Source organism: Lithobates pipiens, unplaced genomic scaffold (assembly GCF_037356315.1).
Source record: "Lithobates pipiens isolate NorthernLeopardFrog02 unplaced genomic scaffold, aLitPip1_a1.2 Scaffold_13, whole genome shotgun sequence".
NCBI lineage: Eukaryota > Metazoa > Chordata > Amphibia > Anura > Ranidae > Lithobates > Lithobates pipiens.
In genome coordinates, this window is record NW_027507718.1 from 442787040 (window position 1) to 442810249 (window position 23210).

General features: G+C 40.9%; 1 pseudogene; it reads right to left on the reverse strand.

Annotated features, from left to right (window-relative positions):
• Nucleotides 1–16352: 16352 nt before the first annotated feature.
• On the reverse strand, nt 16353–16485 carry LOC143979971 (U2 spliceosomal RNA; annotated as a pseudogene).
• Between the last annotated feature and the right edge of the window lie 6725 nt (nt 16486–23210).

The following is a 23210-nucleotide window of genomic DNA, read 5'->3' on the forward strand; positions in this document are numbered from 1 at the left end:
GCTTATTGCTATTTATTTTTTTTACCAAAAATACATATCGGCCTAAATGAGTAAAAACATTTTTTTTTTAATTGGGAGATTTATTATAGCAAAAAGTAAAAAAATTTGGTGTTTTTTTTTCAAACTTGTTGCTCTTCTTATGTTTATAGTGCAAAAAATTAAAATTTCATTATTGTACAGTGTTGCATTACCACACAATTGTCACTCAAAATGTTACAGCGCTGAAAACTGAAAATTGGCCTGAGCAGGAAGGGTGTGAAAATGTCCTCTATTGAAGTGGTTAAAGATGATCTCTGGGAATATACAATCTGTAAATATATAATTTTTGATATAGACACAAAAACTTCACTCATCCCCTAAAGAGCCTGTGGATGGACATAGGAAATTATCTAATTGCGTTTTTGTCATGGGAATAAAATGATCCCTGTGGCAACCTACTGACTCCTATAACCTTGCCTCTTTAAACTGTACCAAGTTCAAAAGCTGTTACTGAAGGTTCTTTAGTTATAATGATTAATTAATTCTGCATTGAGCAATGTTCTTGACTAGAAGAGAAAAAAAATCTCCACTTTAGAAAACATAAGTGACAGCTTGCATAAAATAATTAACACTGATAATATTGGGGAATCTTATTCCTCTTTGCACTGACTAATTTTGGAGAATTTAATTAAGATTTGAAAATGCTTAGAATGAATCAGAATAAATAAAATCCAAGAAATTAATATATACTCTGCGTGGTTTTGAAACACTCCTTTTTACCACTGGGAATCAAATTTATTCAGAATAGTTAAAATTAGAAAGGAATTTATAAAAAGAAACTTCTTGCAAGCAAGTAGAATGATCACTGTCACTCTGTAACATCTTTCCAATTTCTATGAGGCCATTTGTTTGTTCTGTCGGTGTTTCCATTGCAAGATGCTGCTTTTACATTGAAGTTTGAGACTCCTTAAAGATAAGTTCATATTTTAGCTTTTACAGAGCATTCAAGGGCATTCAGATGCATGTATCATTTCATCGCATAGGCATGCATTTACTATCTAATTACAGTACATTTCTGCATAGTATGGTGAATGTTATCTGTCCCACTGGTGTACAAACAGAAGAAAGGACTAGATTTGTTTCCAAGGGGTCCCATAAAATCTTCTTAGCCAAAACCAAGTGTCCTCTTAATTGCAATCGACTTGAGCAAGTAATTATTTAATTTTTTTTTTCCTGAAGAAGAGGAGACATACTGGGCATGGTAGAGGGGCTTATAGGAGTTTGTGGAGGCTAGATGGATGGAAGATTATGAGCGTTTGGGAGGTTAGGTACACAAGGTTACGGGAGGGCACATTAGCTACAGGGGAAGTTATGGAGTTGAGAAAGTTAGGAGGAGCAGTGGGTATGGTATTTAAGTTCAGGGGTCTTGTCTGATGTCTTAAAACTGGCCCTGAGAAAGTTAGGCTGTCATTGATCTGTCCCCCTGGTAAGTTGTATATAGACTCCAATGTCCCTGCTCTTCCTCTGAGTCCATGAGAAGTGCCCAATGTCCATTACCTTCCCTTCCTCTTGAAACATCTGGCTGATATTATAAGGCACATGAGAAGGAAACACCCTAGCAGGGAGCATGCATAGCCCTTTTGCAATGAAGGTATAAGCTGGTGGGCAGAGCCGGCACGCAGCATGTGAGGATCACAGGGACAGAGCTCTGTCTGCAGGCTTTTGATTCTGACTTGTTCGTGTAAGAAAAACGCTAGATTTTTGTCCTGGACTGCTGGGGCATGCGTGCAGGAACCTCACGGTCACCTCCAAGGATGGTCAAATATGGGCCACCCTGCCCCAAGACACCAGGAGAATGGCTGGCCCACTTTGTCTGGGCTCCCAAGATGGCACCGGGGACCTGGAGGAGGAAGAAGAATGGCCACCGCTGTTGAGAACTGTGAAGGCTGCCCAGCCAGCGTCTCCCCCACTGGACTGGTGAGTCCCAGACCCCAGAGGGCTCATCTAAAATGCAGAGGGAGATCTCTGGACAGGCTGGATACCAAGCTTATTGACCATTTTGGGGAACTTAAACGGGAGTTCTCATTCATGAAGCATGATCTGCAGAAACTCAGAGAAAAGGCTCAGGCTACAGACCATCATATTGTCTCCTTGGAAGAAACTGTAAGGCCTCAGGACACTGCTGTTCAGGTGGCCAAGAAAACACTCTCTGAGCACACTTTAAAAATGGCTGACATGGAGGACCACATGAGAAGGAAAAACATTTGGTTGGTGGGGTTCCCTGAGGGAATGGAGGGGAGAAACCCTGAGGAATTCCTGGAGAGCTGGCTCAAGAAGTATATGACTCCTTGTACTTTCACCAACATGTTTGTAATTGAACAGGCCCATGGTGTTCCAAAGGGAGCAATTCCCTGACCTATGGTAGCAAAGATTTTGCATTTCCGTGACTGGGAGAATATTCTGAAAGGGGCCAGGATGGGCCCCGAGCAAGAGTTTGATGGCTATAGGATTTTTGGCTGCCACTCAGAAACAGAGTGCCTCATTTCAGCAAGGTGATATTGAGAGTGATGAATAGGTTCCTGACATTTGTGAATTTATATGTACCGCCGCCCTTCTCACTGTCTCATTTGGATGACATGCTACTGGCTACATATGAGAGAGCAGAAGGGAAGATTTTCATTTTGGGTGATTTTAATGCAGTGGCAGACTCCGCTATGGATAGGCTGGGCGCTCCATCTGGATCTCTGGCTCCCCTGGTGGGATAGTTGTCTACATATGGGTTCCGAGATGTTTGGCGTTTTCAACATCTGGATACTAAGGGGTATTCCTGCTATTTTGAATCGCATAAGATGCTATCCAGAATAGACAACATCCTTGCTGAGGGGGAAGGCCTGGAGCCGGTCAGGGAGGTGACATATCTATCTAGAGCTCTTTCTGACCATTCTCCCATGCTGCTGAATCTTAATTTGGGGCCAAAACTGGGGATCCGTCATTGGCGGATGGAAGCTAGTTGGTTGCAGGAGGAATATGTAAAGATTAAATGTACTGAAGCTATCAATCTTTTCTCGGCTAAAAACAGAAATGTTGGACCAACTCTTCTTCAGTGGAATGCTTTTAAAGCCACTCTGAAAGGGGTGTTTATAGCAGAGGTGAGCAGGTTCAAAAAATAGTTGGCCTCTACAGTGCAGGATAAAGAGACAAAGTTCTCCCTAGCAGAAGCGGAATATGTTAGGGGGCCAACGAGGGAGAGTTTGCTGACCCTACGGGACAAAACTAGGGAATACCATGCTGCTCTGGCTGACCAAATCACAAAACTTCACACAGCGAGGGCGCATCTTTGAGTTTGGGGACTTCTGGTGTATCTAGCAAGACCAGAGTAAGTCCCTATATATATAAAAATTGTTTATGATAGGCACAGATCTGAGGTAGGGATGGGGTTTATCTTTGAGTCGAACATGAGTTAGACTCAAACATTGACTGTTCGAACAATTTTGGGTGTTCTCTGCAAATTTGAAAGCCACGGAACACCCTTTAAAAGTCTATGTGAGAAATCAAAAGTGCTAATTGTAAAGGCTTATATGCATAGTATTGTCATAAAAAGTGTTTGGGAACCTGGGTCCTGCCCCAGGGAACATGTATCAATGCAAAAAAAAGTTTTAAAAACTGCAGTTTTTTCGGGAGCAGTGATTTTAATAATGCTCAAAGTGAAACAATAGAAGTATAATATTCCTTTAAATATTGTACTTTGGGGGTTTCTACAGTGTGCCTGTAAAGGGGTGCATGTTTCCGTGTTTAGAACAGTCTAACAGCAAAATTACATTTCTAAAGGAAAAAAAGTCATTTAAAACTACTAGCGGCTATAATAAATTGTCGGTCCAACAATACACATAAAAGTTCATTGATTAAAAAACGGCATGGAATTTCCCCACAGGGGAACCCCGAACAAAAATTTTAAAAAAAATGTGCGGGGGTCCGCCTAAATTCCATACCAGGCCCTTCAGGTCTGGTACGGATATTAAGGGGAACCCCGCGCCAAAATGTAAAAACAAAATGGCGTGGGGTCCCCCTCAAAATCATATGGTTTTTAAGGGGAACCCCACGCCAAAATAAAAAAATGGCATGGCCCCCCAAAAATCCATACCAGACCCTTAATCAAGCACGCAACCTGGCAGGCCACAGGAAAAGGGGGGGCGAGAGCACCCACCTCCTGAACCGTACAAGGCCAAATGGCCTCAACATTGGGAGGGTGCTTTGGGGTAGCGCCCCCCCAAATTATTATTATTATTATTATTATTATTATTATACAGGTTTTATATAGCGCTAACAGTTTGCTCAGTGCTTTACAATATGAGGGCAGACATTACAGTTAGATTACAATTTGGTACAAGAGGAATCAGAGGACCCTGCTCGTTAGAGCTTAAAATCTAAAAAGGAAGGGGCAATTGATACAAAAGATAATAGCTGTGGGGGGATGAGCTGATGGAGGAAGTAAAACAGTGTTAGTTAGAAGCAGGTTAGGCTTCTTTGAAGAGAAGGGTTTTCAGGGATCGTCTAAAGATGGATAGATTAGGGGACAGTCGGACAGATTGGGGTAGGGAGTTCCAAAGGATGGGAGAAGCTCAGGAGAAATCCTGGAGGCGAGCATGGGAGGAGGTGACAAGGGAACTAGAGAGCAGGAGGTCTTGGGATGACCGAAGAGAGCAGTTGGTTGGTATTTTGGGACTAGGTTAGTGATGTAACTAGGGGCAGAGTTATGGATGGCTTTGTAAATTATTGTAAGTACGTTGAATTTTATTCGTTGGGTGAGTGGAAGCCAGTGGAGGGATTGGCAGAGAGGGGTGGAGGACACTGAATGGCTGGTAAGGTGGATGAGTCTGGCAGCGGCATTCATTATGGACTGAAGGGGGGATAGTCTATGTAAAGGTAATCCAATGAGGAGGGAGTTGCAGTAGTCGAGGCGAGAGATGACCAGGGAGTGAATTAGAAGCTTGGTGGTGTCATTAGTTAAAAAGGGGCGTATTCTGGAAATGTTGTGGAGGCGAAGGCGGCATGATTTGGACAGGGCTTCTATGTGGGCCTGAAAGGACAGTTCGGAGTCACCCCTAGCACCCTGGCATGTGGGGACGGACTGATAGATGTGCCATTGATCTTGACAGAGAAGTCAGGCGAAGGGGCACGTGGGGGGGGGGGGGGGGAATATTAAGAGCTCAGTTTTAGATAGATTAAGTTTGAGGAAGTGGTGTGACATCCAGGCTGATACATCTGTTAGTAAATCGGTGATGCGTGAAGAGATTGATGGGGTGAGCCGAGGGGCAGAGAGATAGATTTGGGTGTCATCAGCATATAAATCTTAGTAAAAGCCATGGGAGGCTATCAGCTGACCCAGGGAGGATGTGTAGATCGAGAATAGTAGAGGTCCAAGGACAGAACCTTGGGGGACCCCAACGGAAAGGGGAGTTGGAGAAGAGGAAGTGGAGTTGTAAGTGACACTGAAGGTGCGATGAGATAAGTAAGATTCAAACCAACGGAGAGTGCAGCCATGGAGACCAAGTCACCTTGTCCCTATGTTGATGGGGAGAAGGGCCATATTCCCACAATCCTTGCCCGGTGGTTGTGAGGGTCTGCTGGTGGGGGCTTATCAGAATCTGGAAGCCCCCTTTATGACCTCCCTAACATATGCTCTCCCTTATGTTGTCTCCTGGGTGTGTTTGACCAAGAGGAGGTAGACGTATATACAAAGTTGTTCTTCTGGATTTCCTCTGGATTTTAGATTTTGGCATACAAAAACGTTTAGCTTGGCGATGGATTTATGGAAAACAGTTGACAGTGGGGATGTGGGTAAAGGTAGTGAATGTGGACGTACTTTTATACCGGATGATGTATGAGGCCAGAGGAGCTCCCAAGAAGTTCAGGAAGGAATGGTTTAGGTGGGTTGACTCAAAGAATACACTGGAGGAAGATGGGGCTCAGAGCAGCAACCACAATTAATAGCAAGATCCAGCTGGCGAGGTTTCACTGAAGGGTGAGAGTATGAGTAAAATGTACTGATAATAATAAGGATGAAGGGATTTGGGGTGCTTTACACTATATCCCTTTGTCCATGGTTCTAAGTTTCAACGTTGGGACGTCTGAAGGGGGGGTTCGGATCCTTATGGAATGGGGAGGAACAAGCTGCCTCTTTCCTCCTGAAGGCACTGTTGGGGTGGTAAATTGTTTGTTTTTTATTTACCAAAAAATATAGTAAATACTGGTCTACTGGGTTATGGTTGGGATTCAGGACTATGCATTTGCAGATTGATGGTGATAACACTAATGCCTAGATCACTGAAATGTCTTGGTACCTGTACATGCTGTATTGCCTACCCAATGTTTTGTATGTATAATTTTGGGTATGCCAAATAAACATTTTAGTAGTAGTTGTAGACTTTTTCTCCTTGATGCCCAACATGTCAGGATTTACCACTGCTTCAGCTTGCAAGCACATCCACAGACACCATGAATGGCAGGATGCCCACAGAGTGCCTGCAGGGCACAAGTTGGGTAACACTAGGAAATAGTGCAGTGATAATGAACCTTGGCACTCCAGATGTTTTGGAACTACATTTCCCATGATGATCGTGCACTGTGCAATGTAGTTGAGCATCATGGGAAATGTACTTCCAAAACATCTGGGGTGCCAAGGTTCGCCATCATTGCTATAGTGGATTGGGGTCAGTTTTAGCCTTTCATTTTAATTGTATACATTTTAAACAGATGTTTTATATGTTGTATCTTGATACTATGTACATAAAATGTTTAGTTTAAAATTAAACAGTTAATACAGGATGCACCCCCAATACTGGCAGCATTATGAGAGTTCTAAAGACAGAACATAGCAGAAACTGTTTTGTTCAGACATTCTCCCTACAATTCCAAATATATACAGAGCTAAACAGAGCAGGGAGGGAAAATAATATGTCACTCCCCTTATTCAGCTGTGTGTGTGATGTGGGCTTGAGCTATTCAGCCCTGTAAACAACATGCTTTTTCCTGCAAGGCAGAAAAGATTTACATGGTAAAAATAAAAAAAGCCTATATAAAATATGTTATACTGAGAAGATGGCCTTGCTAGGAAGGAAACGTGTGTCATGGGAAAGAATTTATGCAAACAGAAAAATGCAGAGAGATGTTCTAACATGGAAGGAGGGCCAGGACAATTGCTTCTGTTAAAAAAAGGGGTTTATACAGCATTCATTTCAGAGCAGTTATTTTAAAATGCATTACGCTGACAGGAGAGTAACATATTTTGCATTTTGTAGATTTAATTATACATACACAAATAAAATGCATATGCAGGAGCTGCTTTACTTGTCAAATGACTTGTACTGTATATCTGGCCACCCAATCCTTAGATTTATACAACCCCATTACACACAGCCAAGTGGATAATACCACTTCTCTGTGTTATCATTCTATAGCATCCTCCTAGGAAGGTGCTAGAGAGTGTATATAGATTTTGGCTTTTCTGCCTAACAGAGAAGCAGACAGGCAAATTTAGGTGCTGTCTGCTTAACAGAGAACAGTGATTGATGAGTGAGGTCTGCTAAGTGTGGTCTGATGCCAATTCATGCTGTCTTGGAGAATTCCACACTGATCCAATAGTGATGAATCATACTGGACAGTGGGAGAAAACCCAGCAGGTGAAAGCGTGGATGTAGATACAGCCCTGGCCAATTAGCAGGGGAGGTGCCCCATTGCATGTTGGGTGACTGTATTTATATTGTAAGAGCACATGGGCTCAGCGTTCCAGTCCAGACCACCTCTGTGGAGAAAGGTTCTGGTGGGGAGGAGGTGGCTGCCTCTCCAGATCTGAAGCCTGCAAGCTACAACCCAGGGTTCCTATGCAAGCTGACTGAGGGAGGAAGTCTATGTATCTAGTCGTGTATCACTGGTATAGAATGCCGCTTGGAAGTTGGAAGGAGGCTACCAGCTGTTCCTGGACATTTTGTGAGTACAGCCCCCGAAGGGATCCTTGAGACTGTGTGTGTTGCTAAAATCTCCCTCTGAGTTTGGTTTTAATTGTATTATACTCACTTTCTCATGCAGAAATGTCATGATATATGCAGATTTTCTGTGTTTGGTAAAATCTTATTGAGGCTTTAGCTGTTCTCTGAACTTGTTTCCATCAGCCATCTTGGGGAAGCCCAACTGCGGCAGCTGGTCGGCTAGCGGTTAAACTAGTTGCATTTAAAAAAAAAATACATTTAATGATTTCTTAATGAATATATAGCTACATTAACTTGTGCCTTTTATATCTGCCTGAAGTTTAGCTTTAAGTGTCTATTTAATTAGATCATGTATCAGTGTACAGATGTCATGACACAGTCATATTTAAATCAATGCTTTATATAGTTAACAATGTCGTTTCACTGCTTCAACACATTAGCATACTGAGTAACTTTCCTATCAATTACTACTAAAATCTTTTGAGATAATTTTTTTTTTTTCATTGCCGGAGGTAGTCTTTGCCAGTACCTGATTAAACACAAGCAATTATGGCAAATTGATATGAGCCTTAAAATTGAAATGGGAGTATATTTATTACACTGCTACAAAATATTAAACATTTTCATTAATTTAATATATTCTCAATTGGTTTTGTAAACTGTTGTATTTGTAGAATGAAATAAATTAAGTATAAAAAATACATGCTATTGATAAATTGTATCTCTGAGAATTTTCCATTTAACCCCTCCATTATACCAGTTATTAGAGTGACTGTAAGGGTTTGTTTTTTACTTTATTAAAATAACAAACATGTTATACTTACCCATCCTGTGCAATAGTTTTGAACAGAGCAGCTCAGATCCTCCTCTTCTCAGATCCCCCCGCTGGCACTCCTGGCTTCACCCCCCCAAGCTAAGTGCCCCAATAGCAATCAGTTGCTATGGGGGCACTCGTGCATGCTTGATCCCGAGCCATACTCTCTGTGTCCATAAGACACACGGACCGAGGCGTGGCCCAACCACCACTCCCTCATCACTGGCTCTAACTGACAGCAGCGGGAACCAATGGCCAATGAGGAGTATCTGAGCCAGTGAGGAGTGAGAGAGCCGAGACAGCCTCGGCTCTCGTGCACATCACTGGATCCACATGGGGTTCATTTATGTATTTAACATGTAATCTATGTACATAGAAGGCAATAAGGAAAATCTGCCTTTAAAACCATTTAAATGTTTAGTACAAAGAAGGAAAATATTATATATATTATTATATTATATATATATATATATATATATATATATATATATATATATATATATATATATATATATATATATATATATATATATATTCCTGTTTCATGCGTGGAAACAATAGAATGAAAGAAATCTAGCCATGTATGGCTAGCTTTTTTAAAGGGTACATAAACGCGACTGAACGTATCTTATTTGGTTCCTTTTGGTCTACTAAATACATAATTTCATACATAAAATGAAAGCATTTCATTATGTTTGATAAATGTGCAGACCTGTTGATCCTGCCAGAAATCTTTTCAGCGATAACTTCCTGTGCTGACTGTTATCAATTACTGTACATTTTTCTTAGTTATCTCAGAGGATGACTGAAGGAGAGGGGGAGGTTTCTGTAGTTCTATCACGGTAAGTGAGTGTTGTCACCCAGGGCAGGAAGAGTGTTGTTAGCTGAATCACCAATAAAAAATATTATGGAAAAAAAGAAAACATACAGCCACCACATCTGAGCCCTTGTACACATGGTCGGAGATTCCGACGGAATGTGTCCTATTGGACCGTTTTGACGGATATTTTCCGACTGTGTGTGTTCTGCATTGGACTGTTTCCGTCGGAATATCCGACAGACCAACTTTTCCAACTTGCCGGTAAAATTTTCCGACAAAATGCTCAGATCGGACATACTCCGATCATGTGTAGCCTACTCCATCGGACAAAGTGCCACGCGTGCTCAAATCAAATTCCTAGACCAAAGTTATTGGCTACTAGCCTGAACGTAGTCCCGTCGTAACGAAATAACGTCATCACATTATGTGCAATCGGATTTTCCGATAACTTAGTCCGACCGTGTGTATGCAACATCACTTCTGGACCTCTTCTGGAATTAATCCATCGGAATTACTCAGACGGTTTTGGTTGTCAGAATCTCCGACTGTGTGTACAAGAGCTTACAACTGGTAAGCTGCAATATATTCAATTTTACTATTGGATATAGATACACTTTAATGATAATTTAATGCTAATGCTCGTATTGTTTTAAAGCAAAGAATCACACTGGAATTTAGAGGAAACGTGTTAATATATTGTTAATGGTAACAAGTACCTCTAATTATTTCTAAAGTGTCTGTGTGATTGATCTATAGGGGAGTACACAACTCTTTGAGGTGGTACCCATTGTTGGCTTTCAACTTTGAATTATTTTACATAACAGACTTCTAAAATAAAATAGATGGCACTATTATATATAGTTCCTGTAAAACTTATTCACTCCTTGGACATATTTTAATGTGTTATTGTCAAAGAACTATGAATCATAGTGGATTTAATTTAGTTTTTTTTTTTTTTTACACTACAGAAGTAAAGTTTTTCATGCACCATAGTTTTTCTATTTCAAAATGATAGATAGATTTAACTGTAATTTAAAGTGGTTGTTAACCCACTATGTACAATTTACTCCATCCTCTCTGTTTATTAATGTAAGCTGCTCCAGTGTCTGGAGTAGCTTACATGCAGCTATATACCTGATTTTAGAGTGCCACTCGGCGATCATGTGACCCACCACCTCTCTCCTCTCTCGGCCTGATAGCTGCAGTGGGCGGGGCTGAGAATCCCCCCCATTGAAGTCAGTCAGGAGGGGAGGATGAGAGGAGGAGAGAGCCGGCCGATCACATGAGCGCCGATCGGTGCTCTGAAATCAGGTATATAGCTACATTTTTTTTATAAGGCACAGATGCTGAGGCAACTTACATTAATAAACAGAGAGCATAGTGTAAAAAATTAACAATAATTTCAGCAGCAGGAGGGTTGGGCATGGAGCTGACAGGCAGGGAGGGAGGGGGAGAGGACAGAGGAGAAGACAGAGGAGGAGGGAAGAGCTGCGGATGACGGAGGCACATAAACTGACCACGGTGTCAGGGCTCAGCAGCCATGTTGAACTGTGGTCAGTTTACAGGGGGAAGGCAGAATCAGGCAGGATCAGCCAGGTATTTCAGGCAATACAGGGGGCCAAATTACACAGCACATGCACTGTGCTGTTTAACTGTGCTGCTTTAGCCGCTTAAGGACTGCCCCAGGTACATATACTATGGCAGGGCGGCCCTTAAGTGCAAAATAACATACCTGTATGTTATTCCTTCTTCCTGGTCTGGGGCATGCGTGCGCACCACAGGAAACCCACTGCTGCTGCCATTGGACACATAGGGAGTCAATCAGTGGGTCTGGCGATCATTCAGAGAGAAGGAGAACAGCGGTCTGTGTATGTAAATCAGGCAGACCGCCGTTTTGCCAGAGGGGAAAATGGAGATCTTGTGTTTCTGCTAAGAAAACATGGATCTTTGTTTTCCTTTAGTCAAAACACATCCAACAGCATGGAGTGCTGGCGGGGGATCACAGAAGAAGAGGATCGGGGCTGCTCTGTGCAAAAGCAATGCACAGAGCAGGCAAGTATAGGCATGTTTGTTATATAAAATGTTTTTAAAAATGTAGGTTTGGAACCACTTTAAGGTTTTTTACCTTAATGCATTCTACAGTAAATGCATTCTAAAAGCCTTCTGCGCCTGGGATCCTCCCAGCCCCTCCCCCACACACACATATACACATATTAGTAAGCTGCTTCCTATGGGGGTACTGAATGAAGAGGAGGAGCCAGGAGTGCTGGGGGGATGGGCCCCTAGAAGAGCAGGATTGGGGCTGCTCTGTGCAAAAGCATTGCACCCAGCAGGTAAGTATGACATGTATGTTATTTTAGTAAAAGAAAAATCCAAAGCTTTACAAACACTTTAAGTGTGCTCCAGGGGATTTTCAGTTTGTTTAAATTCTGTTTAATCCTAAGCCCTTGTACACACGGTCGGAGAGTCCATCGGAATGTGTCCTATCGGACCGTTTTGTCGGATAATCCGTCTGTGTGTGGTATGCATCGGACTGTTTCCGTCGGAATATCCGTCGGACCAAATTTTCCAACTTGCTGGAAATATTTTCCGACAAACTGCTCCGATCGGACATACTCCGATCATGTGTAGCCTACTCCGACGGACAAAGTGCCACGCATGCTCAGATCAAATTCCTAGACCAAATCTATTGGCTACTAGCCTGAACATAGTCCCGTCGTAACAAAATAACGTCATCACGTTATGTACAATCGGATTTTCCGACAACTTTGTCCGACCTTGTGTATGCAACAGTTTCGGACAAAATCTGTCGGTCAAAATCCAACGGATTTGGTTGTCAGAATGTCCGACCGTGTGTACAAGGGCTTTGTGTCTTTTTTTTATGTTCTATGAGTTCTTCTGTTTTATTTTGGTGTAGTTTGTTGCTAGTTGAGGTGTTTTATATTGTAGGTGTGAAAAGGGTGTCAATATAGCCTGAAAATTTGGGACGATGGAGGCATGTAATTGGCCCCAAATGTATTCTGCAGCTGTACCATGACCCCAAACATACAGCCAATGCCATAAAGAACTATCTTCAGCATACAAGGAGTCCCGGAGGTGATGGTTTGGCCGCCACAAAGCCCTGATCTCAACATCATCAAGTCTGTCTGAGATTATATGAAGAAACAGAAGGATTTGAGGCAGCCTACATCTGTGGTTAGTTCTCCAAAATGTTTGGAACAACCTACTCGCCAAGTTCCTTCAAAACTGTGTGCAAGTGTACCTAGAAGAATTGATGCTGTTTTGAAGGCAAAGGGTGGTCACATCAAATATTGATTCAATTAGGATTTCTCTTCTGTTCATTTACTTTCCATTATATTTGCTAAAAGTTAAACTATCAACACTTCGATTTCTGAAAGCATTTTTAGTTTACAGCATTTTCATACCTGCCTAAAACCTTTGCACGGTTCTGTATATATTGTATTTATTATGTATCCATAAATCCACCAAAGTACTTCTTCTGTATTATTGTACATAACATACAACCTCAGTTGCTTCAGACGAGAGCCATACTGTGGTGGTCAATAGTGCTCATTAAGCAACAGTTTATGTACAATAATACAGAAGAAGAAGTACTTTGTCATATTTATGGGGCACTCATCCCCCTCTGCGAATGTTAATTTACCATGATGTATGCTTTTAAGTTTAGAATTCATAGAAACAGATTCTTAAGGAGATTTAACTCAAGTCCTTTTCTTTTTTTCTTTTTTCTTTTTGTATGTAATTTATATTTGATTGTTGGATGAGGTCCGTAAATGTCCAAAATCAGAGATCTTTTCAGGATTGAATAAGGAATAATATCTGCCTAATGTGAAATATACCACCAAGGAGAACATGATTATCAGGAGGAACTATAAAAATTAATGAGCAGTGCTGTGTCAATGACTAGTGATGTATTTTAAGCATAATGTAAAGCTAAGCAAATCAAACTGTTTATGTACATATGTTTTTAACCAAATGGCCACAGTGCAATTATTCTGAACCCAATGCCAAGAAGGACTTAGAAAATGTCACCAGTATGTAACACACTCCCATTTTACCCTTTATGCGAATACTCATAGTTGAAAATTTCACATTAGATTCCACCCCAGCATTTTGAAAGAGGAATCTGGACAGCTGGATTCTGTAGTAGAATGATTTTACCAGTATTCAGTAGCAACTCCTGTTGAGGATTATGGGATTGTTGATGGCCTGGGGCACAGTTATATCTTCCAGGGCTGAGTTTTTTTATTTCTTGTAAGCTTGTATTAGTAAGCTGCTCAGAGCAGAAGATTTCATGTTACTGACACTATATATAGATTTAACAGTTTAGGTCTAATATATGTTAGCCTCAAGAGATTGCCTTAGCTTGAAAATATAAAATCCTCCAACTGCTATAAAATATAAAAGAATATCCCATACATAATCCCGACGTTCAATGTTTTTTTGGTTTCACCACTATAGTATTTTTACAGAATAAGAAATAATCCTTGACTACCTGTTTTGTGTAGACAGTACGACCATCCCATGTGAGAAGTGACCCTAACCACAGACATATATTTATAGTTTGAGTTGCCACAAAAAAACATAATTTTTCTCAACAGTCTTACTTTGTGTGATGGAGTGGAGGGAACACAAGGCGTTGTGGCAGAAATTGTAATTGGTGATTTACTGTGTTGTACTATACACGTCTATTCTTCCATTATGTATTATAGACGTGTTACCTTTTGTCCTCTGCATACAGCTGGCTAAATTACAAAAACATGAGACATCCAATACTCCACACTAGAAAGCAAAGAATAAGAAAAATTCTATCAATAAGCCACATTTATTAGTATAGAACACATGTTACCCACAGCACCTAGTACGATTTGTTTAATTTTTTCATTGCTTTGAGCAACACAGATACTTTGATTATGGCACTTTGATTGAGTAGTTTTATATATTTATTTTAAAGCACAACTGGGAACCTTTACCATAGGCTCCTAGATAGCATCAGAACATCAATTTTTTTTAAATTCATTTACAGAGCTCCATGGTGCAATGTTTATTAAACCACTGTGAACAAAAAAGTGAACCTTGAAATCACAGCACACAAAAAACATGCACAAGGATACATAAATGGCCAGACCTCCAAAGAGGAAGGGCTTCAATCCCTGAACTCCCCTGAGTGCAAGGCTCCTCACAGGGGCAAGGTTCTCCATGGTCTTCCTAGGCCAAAGCCTACTTCTTAGGGACCTCCAAGTACTTGGTGTGGACCTTTCCTAATAAGAGACCCCCCCCCCCTCCGGTTGGAGAGAGGAAAATTAATCAAAAAGGCCTCAGATCCTCTCCACAATGTCAGAGCAGGCCCCAATAACTTGCACCCTGTCTCTGTGTATAAATTTAAAAAAACAATAAACACGTGTGTAGGACAAGTTCCCATAATAGTGAAAACAAAAAAGGGCTATTTCCGAAACACACAATTTTTTTGGACGGTATGAAAATAGCTCAGAGCTGGCCACAAGGCCCGTTTAAGATGTGTGTGCAAGAAAAGCATAAAGTGATGTGATTAAGTGCCAGTGAAAAACTCAATGTTGTGCAACTGCCCAAAGTGTTTTTTCCAGCACCCCCAGGACACCACTCCCAGCAAGTACATCACTGGAAGCTCCTTGTGCCTCCCAGTCCCTGACCAGACAAATGCAGCCCTATCCCAGGCAGAAACGCATTAGTACTTAGGGAGAGCTCTGCCTTCAACCAAGTACAAGCTTGTTAACCACTTGTCGACCGCTTTCAGCATATATATACGTTGGCAGAATGGCACGGTGGGGCAAAGTAATGTACCCATACGTTACGTTGAAATTCCAGCCGCGAACTCCGTGACCGTGCCCGCGGGACCCGTGGACTAGATCACCGTGGGGATACCTGCGATCGTGTCACGGAGCTAAAAAACGGGGAGATGCCGATGTAAACAGCATCTCCCCGTTCTGCCTTATGACAAGACACTGATCGTTTGCTCCCTGCCATCGGGAGCAGCGATCAGTGTCCACGTCACACAAGCCCATCCCCCAGTCAATTAGAAACACTCCCCTAGGACACACTTAACCCCTCCCTGCCTCCTAGTGGTTAACCCCTTCACTGCCGGTGACATTTTTACAGTAATCAATGCAATTTTAAAGCATTGATCGCTGTATTAATGCCAATGGTCCCAAAAATGTGTCAAAATTATCTGATGTATCCGCCATAATGTCGCAGTAATGATAAAAATCACTAATCACTGCCATTACTAGTAAAAAATATTATTAATAAAAATGCCATAAACAATTCCCTATTTTGTAGACACTATAACTTTTGCGCAATCAATAAACGTTTATTGTGAATTTTTTTTTTTTACCAAAAATATGTAAAAGAATACGTATCGGCCTAAACTGAGGGAAATATGTTTTTTCATAAATTTTTGGGGATATTTATTATAGCAAAAAGTAAAAAATAATGTGTTTTTTTCAAAATTGTCCCTTTTTTTTTGTTTATAGCACAAAAAATAAAAACCGCAGAGGTGATCAAATACCACCAAAAGAAAGCTCTATTTGTGGGAAAAAAAGGGCGCCAATTTTGTTTGGGAGCCACATCGCACAACCGTGCAATTGTCAGTTAAAGCAACGCAAGTGCCGAATTGCAAAAAGTGCTCTGGTCAGGAAGGGGGCAAATCCTTCTGGGGCTGAAATGGTTAAAACAGGCTAGATTCAACCAAGGAGGAAAAGAGTCCTCCCACCATACCTACCTTATTTCATCAGGAATTACTAACCAGCAAGTGGAACCAGCAGTCTGTTCCCGAAAACTGATAGGAACAGGTAATACACTTGATCTTAGCCAAAAGGCCAAGAAGCAGGGACAGCAAAATATAAGCAGATTAAACTTCAACTTCAATTCTAAACTAAAGTGGCAGTGCTGATAGTTACACTCTGTTCCCAGAAGGTGTGAGAGTTTCCTATTAGATCTGTGTTTTTTCAAAGTATGACACACGTATCACTCATAATATATTTACTGTATGTAGTAGGTGGGATTTGGTCTAGTTGGGATGGTTTTTTTTTTTTTTAATTCTTTATTTATAGGATTTTCCAAAATTTACAAAAAACCACGATTCATATATAAACTATTTCACATGTTAAGTACAACATCATTTCTTATACAGGTTATCTTCCTATTCCCTCCCCCCCCCCCTTCCCACCCCTCCCTCACTCGATCCTACTCCATGGGACTCCTTTTAACTAGCTTTCAATCCTCTTCAGATAGCTTTCAGTTTTACCAAACAATACCCAAAGACGCCATTTATTTTGGTACCTTTCCTCCAAGTTATCCAGTTTGTACATTGACTCTTCTATGATTCGAGTCTTTTCTAACCTATCTGCCCACTCCCTCATTGAGGGCGGGTCAGCTCTTTTCCATCTAAGCGGTATCAATGATTTAGCAGCATTTAATAAAGAGGGTATCAAGGAGTACGCATACTCCTTCTCTCCTTTTTCTATATCATGAAACAAACATACCCATGGATCCCTCCTAATCCTTTCCCCTGTTATTTCAAAAATAGTTTCTATTACTTTATCCCAAAATATCTGTATCTTAGGGCACAGCCACCATATGTGGGCAAAAGACCCCTCCCCCATGCAGCCTCTCCAGCATAGCCGGGGGGTCGCACTACATATTTTATTTCCTTGTTGTGGGGTTATGTACCATCTTGTTAAAAGTTTATATGACATCTCTCGTGTTTGCGAATCTACGGTAACCGAGTAGGTTCGTCTAATTATCCTATTTCTATGGCCATCATCACCTAAGGACCCGATTTCGTTTTCCCATTTTTCTAAATAGGGAGGGTAATTTTGCTCTATTCTTTCTATTAGAATTTTATAAAATTTTGAGATTCTTTTTTGAAGGCACTGTCGGTTCACTAATAGCTTCTCCAACGGTCTAAGTTGTTCCATACCCCGTAGTGGCTGTGGTAAAGACTGAATAAAATAATATAATTGAAAATATCTCCATTTGTCTAATGGTTTATGTCCCCATTTCCCTATAATTTCTTCATATGTGCACATCCTATTACCTTCCATCACCTCCTGTACTTTAATATTATCTTTCTTAACCCAACTACTATAATATAAATATTCCTCTTGACCTGGGATAAAGAATTTAGTGTCCAGTAGTGGCATTAGTGGTGAGTTGTGTTCCCAGTTATGTCGTTTGTTTATTGTGTCCCATATCTGAAATAAATTTTTTGTGAGTGTGCTTGTGTTAGGGCCTAATTCTCTGTATTTTGCAGGTATCCATACTATTTCCCCTAAATCCCTTCTACTTAACTTAATTTCTAATTCAGCCCAGTCCTTACCCTTTTTATTATAAATCCAGTCCGGTATTCGAGAGATTGCTATAGCCTCATAATACTTTTGGAGATCCGGCATTGCCAACCCTCCCCTTTCTTTACTTCTGATCAGGGTATTCCGAGCCACCCTTGCCGCTTTTTTTTTCCATATAAATCTGTTAATCAAGATTTTTAATTTATTTAAATAGACCTGTGGTAACACTATTGGGATCATTTGGCATGTATAGGAAAAGATTGGTAAAATAAACATTTTAACTACGTTTATTCTACCTGTCCATGATAGAGCTTTATATTGACACCTTTCCAAATTCTGTTTAATTTTATTTAATAAGGGTATATAATTGGCCTCAAACAGATCACTCACCTCTGCTGTCAGCCTTATTCCCAAGTAGACCAATTCCCTCCCACACCATCTAAAGGGGAATTTAGACCGAAGACGGCTCTGCTCTGCTATAGAAATATTCAGATTCAGAATTTCGGATTTAGATGTATTAACCTTGAAGTTAGAGACCTTCCCATAACTTGATAGTTCTTCCATTAGTGCTGGTATGGAAGACCCAGGGTTGGAAATATAGAGCAAAAGGTCGTCGGCAAACGCCGCAACCTTGAACTCCCTGTCAGCAGCCCTTATCCCATAAATGTTTGAATTCATCCTAATGGCCCTCAACAGAGGTTCTAGTGACAGTATAAATAATAATGGGGATAGCGGGCAGCCCTGTCTTGTCCCATTGAATAACTCAAGGGGGCAGGACAGGGCCCCGTTTATTCTTATTCTAGCTTTAGGGTGGGTATAAAGGGCGTCTACCCAACCCCTCATACGGTCCCCCACTCCATACCTTTCCAGAACCTCAAACAAGAACCTCCACCCCACTCGGTCAAATGCCTTTTCCGCGTCTATTGACATGAGCACCGCAGGGGTGCCCCATCTTACCGCTTCTTGGCATAACATAATGGTCTTTAATGTGTTATCCCGACCCTCTCTCCCCTCAATAAATCCAACCTGATCCTGCAATATCCATTCTGGCACATGTGGTCCCAATCTCTCTGCAATAATTTTTGCAAACAATTTAATGTCTGAATTTAATAAAGAAATTGGCCTATAGCTTTCTACTGCCGCCGGGTCTTTTCCCTCTTTTAAGATCAGGACCACATGTGTCAGAAGTGTTTCTTCACGAAATGCTTGACCCTTCCCCACTGCATTAAAATAGTCGCATAATCTTGGGACTAGCTGTTTTTGGAATTGTTTATAGTAGGAGATCGGGAAACCATCGGGCCCCGGGCACCCTCCTTTAGCTGTATTTTTGATCGCCCTCTCAACCTCCGCCCTTGTTATTGGGGTTTCTAATGCTTCCATTTCTAATTGCCTGGCCCTGGGGATATCTAACTGATTTAGATATTCCTTTATTCCCTCCTCTACTTGATTCTCACCCTTATCCTGTTGCCCGATATTATATAGGCCCTGATAATATGTGAAGAATGTGTTAACAATATCGTCTGGCATATTTTGTAAGTCCCCCGCAGCATTTCTTACGTTTGGAATGAAAGTTCTATTTTTCTTTTCCTTCACCCTCCTAGCCAGCCATTTACCTGATTTATTCCCCCATTGGTACCTTTCTCTTCCCAAAATATGATAGATCGATCTCCTATTCTGCTCTAAGCAATCATCTAACTCACGTTTTTTTGTTATTAAATCTTGGGTGTCCTGAAGCCCCCATGGTCTCCCCAAGGTCTAGTTGGGATGGTTGACCCTGGACAGACTTCTCCAGGAATCTGTCCACACTGCTTTTCACATTTCTCCAAGTTACTTGTAAGCATCTTCCCGGATGGAAAGTACTTTGCTCCATGACACAGTCCATGTCCATTAAGAACACTTCACTTGCCAAAATGGTCCTTTTAAGTAGATCCATGCTGCCTTTGGTTTTCTTGCTGCTCTTTAAGCCCGATGAAACAGGTAGGTGAAATACCATGCAAATTCTCCCGCAAGACTGGACATTTCATAATGATTGATTTCCATATCTGTAGTGATTGGTAAATCTGTGTTGTAATCCCCTAGTTGGTTATCTATAGTCTTTTTTTTAGGTATAGGTAGTACTCAGATTTTCTGATGGTTATATACTACTGACCAATGTTAGGAAAACACTATAGTGGAGCATTAATAGGAAGGACTGCGTTGTCAGATTCAACTGCATTATATGTAATGGTTAGGTTTTGTTCACTGTCAGTTTCTTAGTACTTGTACAGGTCAAACCCTTTAAATGACAATATTTTTCCTTTCAGACAAAACAAAAAATAAAAATAAAAATGTAAACTGGTATTCCAACTAAATGTTATGTTCTACCTGGAGATCTTTTATAAAGATTTGTGACTGGCACCTAGCCTGGAAAAACCTTATCCAAACAAGATCCAGCCCATACAGGGCGACAGGGGAAGGGGCATTTTTATATATGCGCATGTGTTATGCACCATATAATGTGTGTGTGCTGGTGCGAAGAACGGTTTGATGTGTTACAATGAATCACACTGTTTTCTTTTTTTAACTTTATAAAAAAAAAAAAAAACATAAAACATTTCAATAAAATCCATGGGTCTGTTCCTTTGAAGAGTGGTATTAAGGTCTTCCCTTCCCACCCTTTCCTCTCTATTCCTTCACGGAATCCCTAAGTTAGTATCTGTATACTTAGCCTACATTTCACTTGAAATTGCCTTTTCCAAGCAATTATACCCCCTCTTCCCAGCTGAAGCACTTGCTTTGTTGACAGTATTTTTTCTGATAGATACTTTTTATTACCACTATGCTGGAGTGGCTGGCTAATCCACCCTTTTCTATGATTGCAAATCACTGCTCAGAACTATGCTTTATATAACAAGAAATGGATGTGTTTATTGTGAAACGAGAGAATACATTATATTTCCATTGGATATTGGCACTTGTTTAAGTCAAACATTGAAAATGTCACTGTATTTATATGTATTCAACACAATTTTATTTTTTGCAAGTATAAATAAAACAATTACAAAAAAAAATCTATGCATTGCAGTGCATTGTGACACACTGCAGTGCAATGACATGTGGTGTGGTGCAATGAACTGCATAAAGATGCATACACACTGCATTTTTATGTAACACACACAAGCGTGCATGTATTGGGTGAACAGGAAACATTGAAAACAATTGTATTCCCCTGAATTCCCCCTAATTCACTCCCCAGACCAATGCCTGTATTACTACCCTACAGCTAGACCGCTTTGTAGGGGACACAATTTGAAGCCAGTATTGGGTAAATAACTAATATGGGAATGTAAGGTGGGGGAGCAAATAAATGGAACCATGGCAGACCTAAAGAGTTTTTTGGTCAAGCTTTAAAATTAGGACTTACCGAGGTCTTTACTGTGAGGAAAACTAGTTTAATGGTCTTCTTGCATACAGGTTAGAAGGAAAAGCAGATATGTCAGCAGTCAGTTATGGAAGATCAACAGCTACAAGAGCATTGTACTCCCTTGTCGTGGCTCAAATTCTGTGTTTTTCCCTTTAGTATTGCAGGGGACAGTTTTTGCATTTATTGATGATTCAGTCATTTAGCTCAAGCTCTAGAGACTAAGGTAAATTTATGGTTAAATTAAAACATTTTTAATTAGAAGTATAACCGTTGATGGTTTTCTTAATAAATGTAATTACATGGTTACTTATATAAACCAATAATAAAGGGCCGTGGCAAATCTTATTTGATATATGTGTATATCATATTTATTTTTTTATTGGTTATGCCTATGGTCCCATACCATTGCAGGAAGAAGGTCTGCTTTTCTCTTAACTCTATGTGAATGTTTGTATCTATACTTTGTTAATATACCCATGTGTTTATGTACATTATTTGTGATATGAGCTTGTAATATACAGTGGTGTGAAAAAGTGTTTGCCCCCTTCCTCATTTCCTGTTCCTTTGCATGTTTGTCACACTTAAGTGTTTCGGAACATCAAACCAATTTAAACAATAGTCAAGGACAACACAAGTAAACACAAAATGCAATTTATAAATGAAGGTGTTTATTATTAAAAGTGAAAAAAAATCCAAACCATCATGGCCCTGTGTGAAAAAGTGATTGCCCCCCTTGTTAAAACATACTATAACTGTGGTTGTCCAAACCTGAGTTTAATTTCTCTAGCCACACCCAGGCCTGATTATTGCCACACCTGTTCACAATCAAGGCATCACTTAAATAGGAGCTGCTTGACACAATAAGGTCCACCAGAAGATCCTTAAATGCTACACATCATGCCGAGACCCAAAGAAATTCAGGAACAATTGAGAAAGAAAGTAATTGAGATCTATCAGTCTGGAAAGGGTTATAAAGCCATTTCCAAAGCTTTGGGAATCCAGCGAACCACAGTGAGAGCCATTATCCACAAATGGCGAAGACATGGAACAGTGGTGAACCTTCCCAGGAGTGGCCGGCTGCCCCAAATTACCCCAAGAGCGCAGCGACGACTCATCCAAGAGGTCACAAAAGACCCCACAACAACGTCCAAGGAACTGCAGGCCTCACTTGCCTCAGTTAAGGTCAGCGTTCATGCCTCCACCATCAGGAAAAGACTGGGCAAAAATGGCCTGCATGGCAGAGTTCCAAGGAGAAAACCACTGCTGAGCAAAAAGAACATCAAAGCTCGTCTCAATTTCTCCACAACACATCTTGATGATCCCCAAGACTTTTGGGACAACATTCTGTGGACCGATGAGACAAAAGTGGAACTCTTTGGAAGGTGTGTGTCCAAGTATATCTGGCGTAGAAGGAACACTGCATTTCATAAAAAGAAAATTATACCAACAGTAAAATATGGTGGTGGTAGTGTGATGGTCTGGGGCTGTTTTGCTGCTTCAGGACCTGGAAGACTTGCCGTGATAAAAGGAACTATGAATTCTGCTGTCTACCAAGAGATCCTGAAGGAGAATGTCCGACCATCTGTCCGTGTACTCAAGCTGAAACGAACTTGGGTTCTGCAGCAGGACAATGATCCTAAACACACCAGCAAGTCCACCACCGAATGGCTGAAGAAAAACAAAATGAAGACTTTGGAGTGGCCTAGCCAAAGTCCTGACCTGAATCCTATTGAGATGTTGTGGTATGACCTTAAAAAGGCCGTTCATGCTCGAAAACCCTCTAATGTAACTGAATTAGGACAATTCTGCAAAGATGAGTGGGCCAAAATTCCTCCAGGACGCTGTAAAAGCCTCATTGCACGTT